Genomic DNA, 13,472 nt, shown 5'->3' with positions numbered 1-13,472 from the left:
AGGATGTTTTCTTCTTACTGCCTTTCAGTTATGAAAAGCAGAGCCTTCGTTCTATTCCTGAATATATTTTTTTGTGTCTTTTAGGTAATCTTAAAGAGAGACAGAATTTGTGATCAGCAGTGATTCCCGAGTGCTTTTTATAAGTGCTAAGCACGCTGTCTTGCCCGCATTCTGCTTTGCTGGCTAGCTTCATTTTGTGCCCTATCACTATTAAACAGTTCCAAGTGTCATCCCAGAAATGGTTGCACTTCATCGAGATAAGGTGAGCTTTGAATGTAAAGTCCTGTCCTGAGATATATTATGTGCCTGCAAATCCTATTGACCTCACTGGAAATTTGGAATCCTGTGTAGGAGAAGGTTGGAGGACAGCAAGTTCATTTTTATAAACGCATTGCCATGTTTTCCTTTGAGACTGACTCCTGAACTACCCTACAACACAGTTCATTGTCTAGAATTTTCCTTAGCAGTCCTGTCTTAGCTTATCCCAGAGCCAACATCTCTGTTCTTCCTTTAAATCCTCATTTGAGGGAAGCTGGCTCACTTGGCAGGCAGAGTTACTGGGACAAATATAACTGGACCTCAATGTAATTCCCTCACGGGCAGATGTAGGCTGACATTTTTGCTACTGCTTGTTGTTTGGTGGAAGGTTGCAAGGCCAGGTTGGGTGTTGGTTAGATTATAAAGCTTATATACAGTGGAAAACAGTAGAAATACATGAAGCCTGAAAAATGAAGAATCCATCATGGTTTTGCATCTGTGATTTTCCATTGGTTTGGGACATAACCATTTGATTTTGGCGTTGTTCCCATGTTCGTGTCAATAAATAAGATAGCTAAACCTCCAGGGAATTACTGTCTCTTAATCAAGCCCATCATTAAAGTGTGTACACAGAAATGGGCCTAGAGACTGGAATTCCTGCCAAAACCCCAGAAGCCAAAAAAGAACATCAAGATTTTAAAAAACATTCCTGTAAGACATTTACCAATGTTTATGCAATTCTCAGTCCATCTCTTCCACTGCTGCTTTCTGTTGATTGAGAGCATAAGGTGCTGTGTTTCCTGTAAGTCAAGAGAAGCTTCTGGAGAAGCAGACAGGAGCAATGCCTTTTTTCACCTTGATTTCATTATAATCTTAATTTTCATCAAAGGATTCTCTTGGGTGCCCCTCTGGGCTTCAGCAGTCTGCAGAGCCCCGATTAAGCAAGGCTCTCATTTGTTTTTAATAGTCTCAGATTTCACTCTGTGAGTGCCACAGCATGTTTGGAGGGCCTGTGGACATTAAGATTTTAAATCTTTCTCTGAAATGTGTTTATGAGATGCGCATAGAATGTGCATATTTATATAAATGTTTAATGTATGTATAAACATATTATTTTATCTTGTTGCATTTACTTGCTGCTAAGAACTGTTCAGTCTGATTTGTATGTATATTGTAAGAATACATGCAAAGAAACACATGGTATTAGCGGTATTAGCACAAATCTAATGGGAGCATCCACTTCAAGGTCTGGATCTGCCAGGTATTTACTGTCACATGGTCATTAGGTTTCAGAGTGTGCGTGTATTACATGCACATACAAATATACTGTCAGCTGCAAGGTTCTAACATTGAAAATCAGACCTTGAATCTTAGCTTTTTTGTATTTCCAGGTTTTCTCCACTTCCCTCAGTAGTGTGAACAAACTTTGAAATTAAATTGTTGTCTTTGAAATTAAATTAATTGCAGAAAATAGTAATTAGGTATGAATCTTCTTTTTAACTCTTGTAAGAAATTTGAACCTATAATTAGCAGTGGCGAGGGCAAAAAAGAATAGCTCAAGAGTTACACTGACGTGAAGTGCATTCTTTTTACTGACTTCTATATCTTTCCCGAATGAAAAAAACAAACAAACAAAGCTCAACAAACAATCCACACAATTGGTGGACAGATGGTACAGAGCAGAACCAGATTCCTCTGCAGAACTGCAAAGCTTTCATCCCATGCAGTTTCTGCACGGATACAGATTTTACCCATCCATCTGAGCTGTTAAGTTTTTGTGCACCGAGTGTGAGACTCATAGATTTGGCTCCTGCATCGACGCACCCCCACAGATAGGGGTATGTCTTACATATTTTCCTAGCACAGTGCCAGCATCTTTCTCCTACTCCATGACCCGATATACCAGCTGCAGGCGGTTGGCAGCTCCTCTCGTCCCCTGCCTCCCGGTGCACTGGTCTGTTGAGTGGGACAGCCTACTGGGCTACATGTCCACCAGTGCTTACCGAGGTGTCGGGCTCCAAGGAACCTGCTCGCTGGCACGTTTCCTGGCTGCAGCACAGAAATGCTGGCCTCTTCCCCACTGTAAGCCCCAGCACCCAGATATGCCTCCTGCACAAGGACCAGTCCACAGTTTTGTCTTATTCATTGGAAAAGAAGAAACGTGAGAGGACTGAGCCATTTGTAAATTAAGTTATGCAAAGCTACAGTCAATTTTGTTTGCCAAAGCTGGATGATTTGAAAAATTTGTTCGCATATTTCTTCCAGCTTGTATCAAATATTCTGGAAAGTCATCTGCTTCTTCAAACATCTTTTTGGTCCTCTGTTGTATCTGGATAAATGAGTCTGGGGACTCCTGTTTTAGTGGACTTGTGAGATATTGTTACTTCTACTTTTGTACTGATAATTCATCAAATTGTCACTATTTTTCAGACACCAAAAATAAATATTTCATTTGTTGTTTCATAGCTGATTCCACTGGTATGGCTTGTTAAATTTTTGCTTATTTCAGGTCTGGCTCAGCCATATTTCGTCAGGCAAAGCTGCCACCAAAGCTTGATGGGAGATTTGTCCAAGTAAAGGCTCTAGGATTTGACATGTATTATTTTGCTGTGTCTTTGTGCTGTTACTGTCTTCCATTTGAATTGGAACATAGATAATTATATTCTAGTGTAAAACAACAACTTTGTTTTTTTATAAATAAAATATTTGTTTTACTATCCAAAGCCTGGAAACACCTTCAAAGAGGTGATTTTAGTATCTTATAATTTTCTGTACACCATAAATGGTTACTTGGAATGTGCTTCTAGTTGTCTGCCCTAAAAGGAAAAAAATACTGACCAAAAGAATTTAAAGTGCTTAAGAGTTTTAACCACAAAGGATACACAGAGAGGCTAGAATGGCACATGGTGCTGAGCCTGTCAGATTCTTAAAATACCAACAATTTGGTGGTCTATAATCCTGTCACTCTTTTCATGTATCTGAAAAAAAATGCTTAACATCCTCGTTAATTGAAACTAGAGCTTTCAGGCAAAAGATTTGATTTTTCCAATATCAATGTTATAAAATCAAGGAGGATTTAGAGTAAAAGCATAGGGGTCTACTTTCTAAAAAACCTACTGACGCTTTATAAAAAGATTTTGCAAAGCAGTCTACTCAGAAATGTTCTCTTGTATATCATGTTATCCACAATTTCTCTTTTCCCATTTGTATTGTTGAGGAATTTTCTTTACAAGCTTCGTGTTTTAAAATCCATGTGCTCCTGTTTCTTCCTACCCATGTGAATTAATCCTTTATCTGTGACTTCATTCCACTGAAATTTTTATGATGTCACAAAAGATCAGATCCAGAAAAAACCTAAGAATTGGTCAGTAGAAGTTAGTGCTCAGGATTTCACAGGGTTGAGCCCACTGAAAGAATTACAGTCATGTTGAAGCATGATTTTCTAGTAAAAGCCAATGAGCTTTAAATGTGAAGTGGTCCAAAAAATATATGAAGCATAAGCATGAATGTTTTGAAATAAAATGTTTTCCAACATTTTCTGTGAAGGGTCAGCTATACAATTAAAAAAAAAAAAAATTATTCTGGTTTTAAAATCTAAGAATAGAAAAATTTTAAACCAGAAATTATGGTACTAAATAGCACATAATCTACAGTGTACAAACCTAAAGACATTCTAGAATCAACTTGAGCTTTATCATCTTTATCGTAATCATCTTACAATTATTTATTCCAATACATTTATTCAGGGATGTCTGGTTGTCTTCACCCTTTTCTTATCTATGTCTTACAAGCAAAATATATATAGACATGGTCTGGACCAATGAAGCAGGAAATTGCAAAGCCTGATGAATCTTATTTGTTGAGCCACACATGTTGGTATTGTTGGAGTTTGGGTTTTGGGGTTTTTTTGAGGGTGGGTGGGGGTTTTTTTGTGAGAAAAAGTTTTCCTCTCCTCAGCAGCAACAGTAGTGACAGCAGAGAAGGACCAAGCCATTCTGAACTGCGGTAGGTGGGTTAGTCAGGCTGCCATAGCTTTTCAATACAATCAGTTTATTCTTTATGCAAACCATTTCACTGAATAAATGGAGACAAGATAGGTGCTTCTGTGGGCAGAAGACTAGATGGGGGGAAACTACCTTTATCATTGCTTTATATTATTTTTCTGCTACATAGCATGCGCTTACAGATGTCCTTATCCAGTTCTCAGCAATGAGATTGTAGGAAAATAATTTCTGAGGATAGGTAGCTTGAGAGTTTATAGTGTGCATGCTGAGTCCATTTGATCTTGAGAATAAGATCAGACCTTCATTTTACTGAGGTGTATGTATATTCTTAGAAATTTTCTCCATCTGACAGCAGCAAGGTATATAGGAGAATGAAAGTGAGTGTCCTTCCACCAAAGAGAAAGAAGGACATCCTTGGTTTAGCACAAGATATTCGTGTATAGTGGGAAAGATGGGATCTTAAAAGGCTTTGTTGACCTTCATCACTAAAATGAGAAGGGGACCAATCACAAATGTGAGAGTTGCCTTATATTGAAGCCTGACCATAAATTCCTATATGCAAACTATTTGTGCATTTCATCTTTGTAGATACTAGCAGACTTGTATCTGGGAGAAGAGCTGAGAAATTAGTGGTTTCTCAAACGGGATGATTACCTTTAGTGCTGTGTTTTTATTTGATGCTTGACATATTGTAAATTCCATATGAAACAGCCTGCCTGCACTGTGATGTGATACCCCTGTGACTTCTGCTCCCTAACTGGATGGAACTGGTTGTTTTCTTCTCTCTTACATTCTGTCTTCATTTCTAGACTAATAAGCTTTTAGAAAAGGTACAATCTTGTAACAGTGTTCATAAACTCTTGTCACGTATCATATATTACACAAAGTCTCCTAGGTATTCTTTGATTTCCAGGTTTTCCAAACATCTCTCTTCCAGATACTTTTTGAATGATTATTTCCTTCAGCTTGCGTTTTTCCAGAATGAATCTCATTTTGGGTGATATCCAAAGCCCATTGAGGTCAGAAGAATGTCTCCTGTTGACTTCAGTGGGCTTTGGATTTCTTCCTTCATTTCCTATATCCAGGAGCCAAATTCTGCACACCTTATTGTTTTAATGGGAATTTTGTATAAGCAAGGCAAGCAGTATTGGCTTCCATAGTCTGATATTTTCGGACTCCTTTGCGTTGTATTTCACTCTTTTCAGTAGCATTCATAATGGTACAATATAATTTACAAATGCAGGTGTTGTTTATCTGTCATCATGGATAGCTAATGGAAATCTTAAGTAATACTGAGTGAACTCTGTTGTGTCCACTACCACCTCTTTCCAGACTTGATATATGTTCTTCCATTACCTTTTGTTTCAGTCTTTTAATTACTTTGCAGTTCATAAGGTTTTGTCAGTGTTTGGGAAAATGTGAATCATTTGCGGGTAAAGTTTTGAAAGGCACTGTATTCAGATATAAAGTCCAGTTACAGGTTATATTCTACATATAATAACTTTCGCCCAGATTCAGGAAAGCGCTTTAATGTGTGCTCGAGTCTACCCCTGTTAAGAAATGCAAGTAGATTTTTAAATGTAATTGTCTAAGTGGGACTTTGGTCTCAATGAAAGTTAAGCAAAACTTTATATTCATTCCTGAATAGGGAGATCTTTTCAAATTGTGTCTTTTATATATCAGTTCCCTAAGATGAAGGATTCCAAACTATTCTACAAAGTTGGTACCTGTAAAGACTATTCACCACTACGGTATGGTTATCTCTGAAGTGAGTGTGCTATGTATCTTATCTAGGATTTGTCATTTAAATTTAAAACTGGAGTGAGTTTAGCAGAGGGCCACCAAGATGATCAGGGAGTTGAAGGATTTGCCTTAGGAGGAGAAGCTGAGGCTTGTTCAACCTGGAGAAGATACGGCTTTTGGGGGACCTTATAGTAGGAGGTCATCAAGAGGATGGAGCCAGGCTATTCACAGTGCTGCGTGATGGGAGGACAAGAGATAACGGACAGAAGTTGAAACAAGACAAGTTCAGACTGGATATAAGGAAAAACTTTTTCACAGTGAGGGCAGTCAAGCATTGGAACAGATTGGTCAGAGAAGTTGTGCAGTCCTTGAAGGTTTTCAAGACCAAACTGCATATGAGTAAGCTGGTCAGATCTCATAGCTGACCCTGCTTTGAGCCAGAGGCTGGACTAGATGAACTCCAGAGATACCTTCCAACCTGAATTATCCTATGATCTTTTGATCCTATTCATGTTTTCTGTTGCTTATGGTTCTAGTATGCTCTTGGTCTCTCTCTGGGTTCATACATTGTTTTCTAATAGCATTTATTCAATTATTTTTCTAGAAGGAGAAGTGAGAGATACTGGAAACTAAGTGCTAAAATTCCTTGGACTTCCATAGGAAAAATGTTAATCCATATTTCTCCCTTTTGAATTTTTACATTTCTCAGTACCTGCTCCTCTTGGCATAGAATTTAATTGTCAGTGGTTCATAAATTAACTAGCTAATTCCTTTATGATCCGGGGATGCATATGTCCTCCTTCTGGTTTATATTTTTTTCTAGCTGTTTTATTAAGTGCTTGATATAAATAAATGTACCAGAAAGATTCTGCTGCTCTAGTTGCTCAGGCATCTTTTCCTTAGTTTTCTTGTTAAAGACTAATTTTTAAAAATTATTCCTCTATTCTTTCATTTTCCCTTTTTAATCTTTTATCAATTTGAGTAATATTTCACAGAATCACAGATCACAGAATGGTTGGGGTTGGAGAGGACCTCTGGAGGTCATCTGGTCCAACCCCTCTGCTCAAGCAGGGCCACCTGGAGCCAGTTGCCCAGGACCATGTCCAGACAGCTTTTGAATATCTCCATGGATGGAGACTCCACAACCTCCCTGGGCAACCTGTGCCAGTGCTCAGTCATCCACACAGTAAAAAAGTATTTCCTGATGTTCAGATGGAAACTCCCATGTTTAAGTTTGTGCCCATTGCCTCTTGTCCTGTCACTGGGCACCACTGAAAAGAGCCTGGCTCCATCTCCTGTACACCTTCCCTTCAGGTATTTATATTCACTGAGGACATCCCCCTGAACCTTCTCTTCTCTGGGCTACACAGTCCCATCTCTCTCAGACTTTCCTCATGTGAGGTGCGCTCTAGTCCCTTAATCATTTTAGTGACCCTTTGCTGAACTCTGACCAGTAGCTCTATATCTCGCTTGTACTGGGAAGCCCAGAACCGGACACAATGCTCCAGGTGTGACCTTACCAGTGCTGAGTAGAGGGGAAGGATCACATTCCCCGACCTGCTCACAACACTCCTGCTAATGTAGCCCAGGGTAACTTTGGTCTTCTTTGCAGCAAGGGCACATTGCTGGCTCATGTTCAACTTGGTGTCCACCAGGACCCTAGGTTCTTTTCTGCAAAGCTGCTTTCCAGTTGGTCCTCTCCCAGCATTTATTGGTGCATGGGGTTATTTTAACATATTTTGATTTCATACTTAACAGAGAACCTGCAAGGGTAAAGACCAGCAGCTGAAGAAATCTAAAAAGGCACAGGTAGTTACCTAATGCAATCTATTCATATGCATAGAGCCTTAGTTGGGCTGTATGTAGAATTACAGGTTGACTGAGCAGGTGAAGCCCACCATTTCAGATCATGCTTCAGTGCTGTTACTACCACAGACTTTAAAATTGATATCAATTCCTCTATTACAATTAGGTAATTTTTTGCAGTATTTTTCCTCATCTTCCAGTATGATCTTTAGTGTCAGTGTCAGCCTAGGTATGTCTGGGGCAGGACGCTTTCATTTTGTTTCGGTATCCCCTACACGCATACAAACCTCTTGTAGGATGCTTCAGGGAATGTTAATCTACAGAGACCTACTCTGTACCCAGAAAATTTAATCTATGAAGAGATACTGCTAGACAAATGTTGTTTCTACACAGAAGATGTTAAGAATTCCTCAGAGGTAGTTCTTGCAGTTTGTCAACTCATGACATGTAATGGACAACCAGATGTGGTCAGGGAATGAGCTTTTTTGTTTCTCTTTCTCAAAAAAAATCGAGACTTTGTAAAAGGAAGTCATCCCAAGCGGGAACAAAAAGACAAGTTGTTGAACATCTTTGGGAAAAAAAGATTCAAATTAATACTACTTTGGGTCCTTTGAATTGTAGTGTTTGGCTAAAATAAAGATATTCAGTTTAAACATTTGTAATTTTTAAAATATAAAATATTGTAATGTGAAAATTTTAACCTTTCTTTTCCAGAAATGTCTGATTGAAATATATTTACATTTTAGAAGTGTTTTCCACTTTGTCAAGAAAAGCTTAAATTAAATTAAATTTCTTTTAGGAAGGGGTTCAATGGAAATGACAGTTTTCTAGTGGAGAGTTGCTTGACACATTTTTAGCACTTTGTGCAAATCATTTAGCTGAAATACCTCAGTTTTCTTCCCATGTGAGAGGAGAGTTATATCATTTATTGGCCTCATAGAGTGGTTAGGATAATTAATTTGTATTTATTAAGCACTGTAGAGACAAAGAAACTCAATCCCCAAATAGAATTATAAAAAAACCCTGTGGTAGTCTAAATGCCACCAACTTTCAATGAAATCAAAAGGCACTATCAGGAATACTCTGAATCGCTGATATGAATTAATTAAAAGAAATAGTTTCATTAAATCACTAAAATATCTGTAGACTTTGTTGTCCAGAGTTACATCAGGCAGCCATTATGTGTAAAAATGTATACACACCTTTTTTCCCAACTTAGAAATGGCATTTAATTTCATCTGTCACTTTACCAGCTAATCATTTGGTACTGTGAGATGCTTCTATACTTTGCCTCAAACAACTTTAGTTTTGACTATCCTGAGTAATTTCATATCATCAGCAGAACATATAAAGTTTCTATTTACTCGGTATTTGAGATTACTCATGAGTGTGCTGAACAGCACAGATTCCAGCAGAGACCTTGTAACGCCTTGCAAGTAACCTTCCTCCCTTCTGACAATTGACCGTCAGTTCCTTCTTTTCTTTTCTAACTTGGAAAAAGCTAACAATGCACAAGAGGACCGTTCCTCTTGTGCCACGGTAGCTTCACTCTTTTAAAGGCCTGTGAATTTTCCCAAAGCTTTATGGAAATCCCAGTCGTATGCACCCAAGTATCCAAATATAGAATTGCAACACCACAGTTACCAGGTCATCTTATCCACATGTTCCTTTAGACAAGCTTAATACATATTTGAGACATGACTTCCATCTGCAAATCTGCATTGATTCTTCCCCAGTTAAAATCTGTCACAGCTGTAACTCCCATCATATTGCCGTGCTAGGGTGAGCTTGTTAAAATATGCAGTCTTTGTCTTCTAAATTATTTGGATGCTTACCCCAAGTATTATTTTCCTTTCTTTCATAAATGGTATTGAGGGGACATTTTATAGAAAAAGAAAGTAAGACTGAACAAAATAACACTTATTTTTCTGACTAAATTATTAGCATTGGAGAGTTCATTGAAGAATGCTTATAAAGAAAATCGGATTCTGGAAGTATATTTTATGCAAGAAAAAAACAAAACAAAAAATCCTTCAAGGTGAGTCAGTTCCTGACCTCTACATCTGTATAGCTAACTAATTAAATACTATTTTCTTTACAAGCTCTCTGATACTGTTTTCTGCGTTTTGATTTTCAGTTGCATATGTAGGCAAATTTTATAAAGTGGATTAATCTAGGCTTTGGCTTTCATTCAGCTATGTCTGGCATATACAAATCTGAGCTCTGTAATAGAAGAGTCTGTTTTGGAGACATGCACATTCACATCAGTATCACGTTTCTAAATTTCACAACAGTCTTAATTTTCAGAGCTTCGTACTTTGTATGTGCTAGATTTCCCTATTGTGTCAATTGGCTTTTCTTTCCGGGAAGCACTGAAAAAAGCGTGTGTAAATTCAGACAAAAATTGCCTGTGCTGTTGACATTTTCTGCTGTTGAAAATGTAGCAACTCAATTCTGATTTTCAGCTTGCTTTAAACTTACAGAAATGGTGCAACTGCCGCCTGTTTCTAATTATTCCTGAAAAGCCAGTAAGAGGTAGTATGAAGGCCACTCAGGAGAACGATTCAGAGTAATCTGGAAATTTTAGCTACTGATCTTTGATTGATGACGTTCTCTTTGCTAAGCCTGACGTGTGCTGCCCCGACCAGAGGTTGTTTGTAGTGTCCACTGCATCCTGTTCTGCCCCAGGCACGACATCTCAGCGATGGGGGTTCAGAGAAGATGGCGATATTCTTTTTCTTAGAAGCAGTACAAAATAATAAAACAGAAGGGGCTTAAAGAGGTGCTCTTCTGGTAACGATAGCTTCGGTGAAAATTTGAAATCTCTACAGCTGATCAATGACATCAGCAGTTACCAAAGATCTTAGCCCATCACTGCTACAGTCTTATGACAAATGTTCAAAACTGGATGTCCGTATTTAAATAGGCTCCTGAATCTATAATGATAATGAGTTTATAAATAGTTTGATGTTTAGCTGAGTTGTATCTCACAGCCATTCACTGAGATTTGTGGATATCTGTCACTGAGGTGTAACAACCTTACTGACACTGAGGAGACTAAATATGGATAGAAAAGCTTAACAGTAGGCAACTGTGCTAATATTTTGGCCCTATTTCCTAGAAAAGATCTTCTTTTTAATCTTAAAAAAAACCCACAGTGAGTAAAGCAATTTTTAAACATCTTGGCCTGGTAGTTACAGCATCCTCCAAAAGCTTAGGATTGGTACAATCAAGTAAAAAAATTGGCCAAGATTTCTTAAAGATACATAGAGTAGGAGTAAAATCCTACTAAAATGGAAGGCAAGTTTATTGCTTTTCCACATTTCTGGGTATGAGGGAGTGAGACAGAAAAGCCCTATATGAGCTGGATTTAAATGAGCAGTTTCAGTATGATTCTGCTTTCTTTTATGTAGACAAATGAATATATGCATGTGTGTGTATAAAATCCCTCACCTAACTTTGATTCTTGAGGAGTCTTGACAACTCGTAGCTTCCTGGCTTACTGCATTAATGCTACTATTTAATATGGATTCTTTTCTATTTCGCTTAACACTGTTCTCGCCTTTTCTTAAGCAAATCTCACTCATCCTACCTCCATTTCTCAATGATGTGTTTATTTTCACAGTTCTCTCAACCATTTCTTGCACAGGCAAGCTCACTGACCATTTTTCAGTAACTTTTGAGACCTAAGAATGTACTTTCTTCATATGATCAGCTGGTAATTTGAAATCTAGGTCTCTTCATCCTCTTATTTCCTGGCAGCTTTTTCTAAAGACTATCATGGGGCAGCCAGTCATCCTCGAATGCTTCATGCAAGAAGCTGATCTCTACAGAAGCTCAGATAACTGTTGTCTTTAGGGATCTTGTTTATTGAACGCCCATTGTCCAGTGCTATGTGCTCACCTTGAGGTATATTTATTCAGTGTGTCACATGAGCATCTGCAGGGCAGATAACAGCAATTTGTGGAACTTCTGTCCTAAGCTGCAAATAACTCTTTTGTAATACAAGCTGCCTCATCCCTCATGCACAAGAAAAAGGAGAAAGCATTGAAACATACAATGAAAATGAACTAATAACTTTACCATAGCTTAGTAATGTTTCTTTTTTTCTCGTTGAAATGGAAAGCTCTTCAAATAGTAGAATGAAGATTTATATTTTTATTGTCAGGGACAGTATTTAGAACTACAGCTCCTAAAGATAACCAGCTCCTCTGTTAAAAGGCTTTTTTGGAAATCACTGCAAGGAGCGGGCAGGAATTCTCCCCTTCCTATATTCACTGTTGCACCAGTGAATTCTGTGCTGCCTCTGACATACCAGACACATGGCATTGCTGGTATTCAGATATGATGAATTATGGCTCAGACCTGATGTTTCGCTGTTAGTTTTATGGTATAGCATATACTTTATTTATTAAAGTATAAACCCTAATAAAACTCTTACATAAAGAAAGCTCTCAAATGGTCATAGGCTTAATGTCCCTCCATCCTTTTTACAGGAAGAAAAATGACTAAAACTTGAAGTCAGACTCTGGCATGCTTGAATACCATATGCCTGCACTATTGAGAGACTGGAGCAGAGTATCTGGAGAAAGATGAGAGAGTGTGGGTGGCAATAGAAAAAACAACCACGACTGTAAGTTAGCAAGATAATATCCTTACTTTCTTCTGTGGGTCTCAAGAGTGATTAAAAAAACATTGGTGTTTTAAAAATATTGCTGAAGACTACAGTGTGACTCATAATGCTTCAGAGAATGGAATTCTTGGAAGTTTCACTGTAATGCCAGATTTTAGAATGGAGGGCAGCAGAGCTGCAGAGAAGTAACACAAGGCTATGTTGACGGAGAAAGAACATCTCTGAGGAAATGCAGGCGAGAGAGAAAGAAAGGAAAGAGAATGAGCCCGGGGAGACATGACACGACAATTATTTATACTGAGAACTGTTGCTTGCACTGATGGGAACGTTTCACTGCTTTTTGAGATTTTATTGGCCAGCATGCCTGCCTACACAATGCTTGGTCATATGCACAGCAGGAGAAGATATGTAAACATGTTGGCCAATCAATGAAAGCAGTTACATGCGACTCCAAAAGTCCATCCTAGAGCTGGCCTGAAACTTTTGAATGGAACTTTTTTTTTTGGGGGGAGTAAATTTCTGGTAAATTCAGCTATTTTATGAGGGAATGTATTGGCTAAAAGTAAATTTTCACTGGGAAGGTTTCTCAAGTCAGAATAGACTTTCTGGTCAGAGTAAAATAAAGAAGAATGACAATTATCTGGAATTAAATAGTAGCCTCACAGTTGTGGCATGCACCTGATATTTTGCTTGATGCTGTAACATACCTGTTTTATATCCTAAATAAGTACCTTTGCTAGGAAAGTGAGCAGTCTTTCTCCCACCATCCCCCACAAGTGCTGATCAGTACCTATTCCCCTAAAGTTCCAAGGAAATGGTTTGTGTGTTTCACAGGCTATGACATTGGCAGGGATATGGAAACTCCAGGTTCAGATCCATGAACATGGGCTGGGCTCATACCAGAACCTCCTCCTTTAAGTGAGTGTCCTAACTATCTGGCAGCTGAGATATGACTGAATTCTCACTATTACTTGCAGGGGAAGAAGACAATGTTTACACCGGAAGCCTAAATGCTGAAATCTAGGCTT

General features: G+C 38.3%; 1 long non-coding RNA gene across 1 annotated transcript in view; it reads left to right on the top strand.

Moving 5' to 3' along the window:
• Window positions 1-12,737, top strand: part of LOC143162871 (uncharacterized) — a 50,129-nt gene extending 37,392 nt beyond the window's left edge. Inside the window, exons 4-5 of the long non-coding RNA XR_012995811.1 lie at window positions 9,756-9,849; window positions 12,308-12,737. This is a non-coding gene — a long non-coding RNA (uncharacterized LOC143162871). The remainder of the gene's footprint in view (window positions 1-9,755; window positions 9,850-12,307) is intronic.
• The last annotated feature ends 735 nt before the right edge of the window (window positions 12,738-13,472 follow it).

The sequence above is a fragment of the Aptenodytes patagonicus genome, chromosome 7, assembly GCF_965638725.1.
Source record: "Aptenodytes patagonicus chromosome 7, bAptPat1.pri.cur, whole genome shotgun sequence".
In the NCBI taxonomy this organism is placed as follows: domain Eukaryota; kingdom Metazoa; phylum Chordata; class Aves; order Sphenisciformes; family Spheniscidae; genus Aptenodytes; species Aptenodytes patagonicus.
This window is presented reverse-complemented; position numbering and strand designations above follow the sequence as displayed.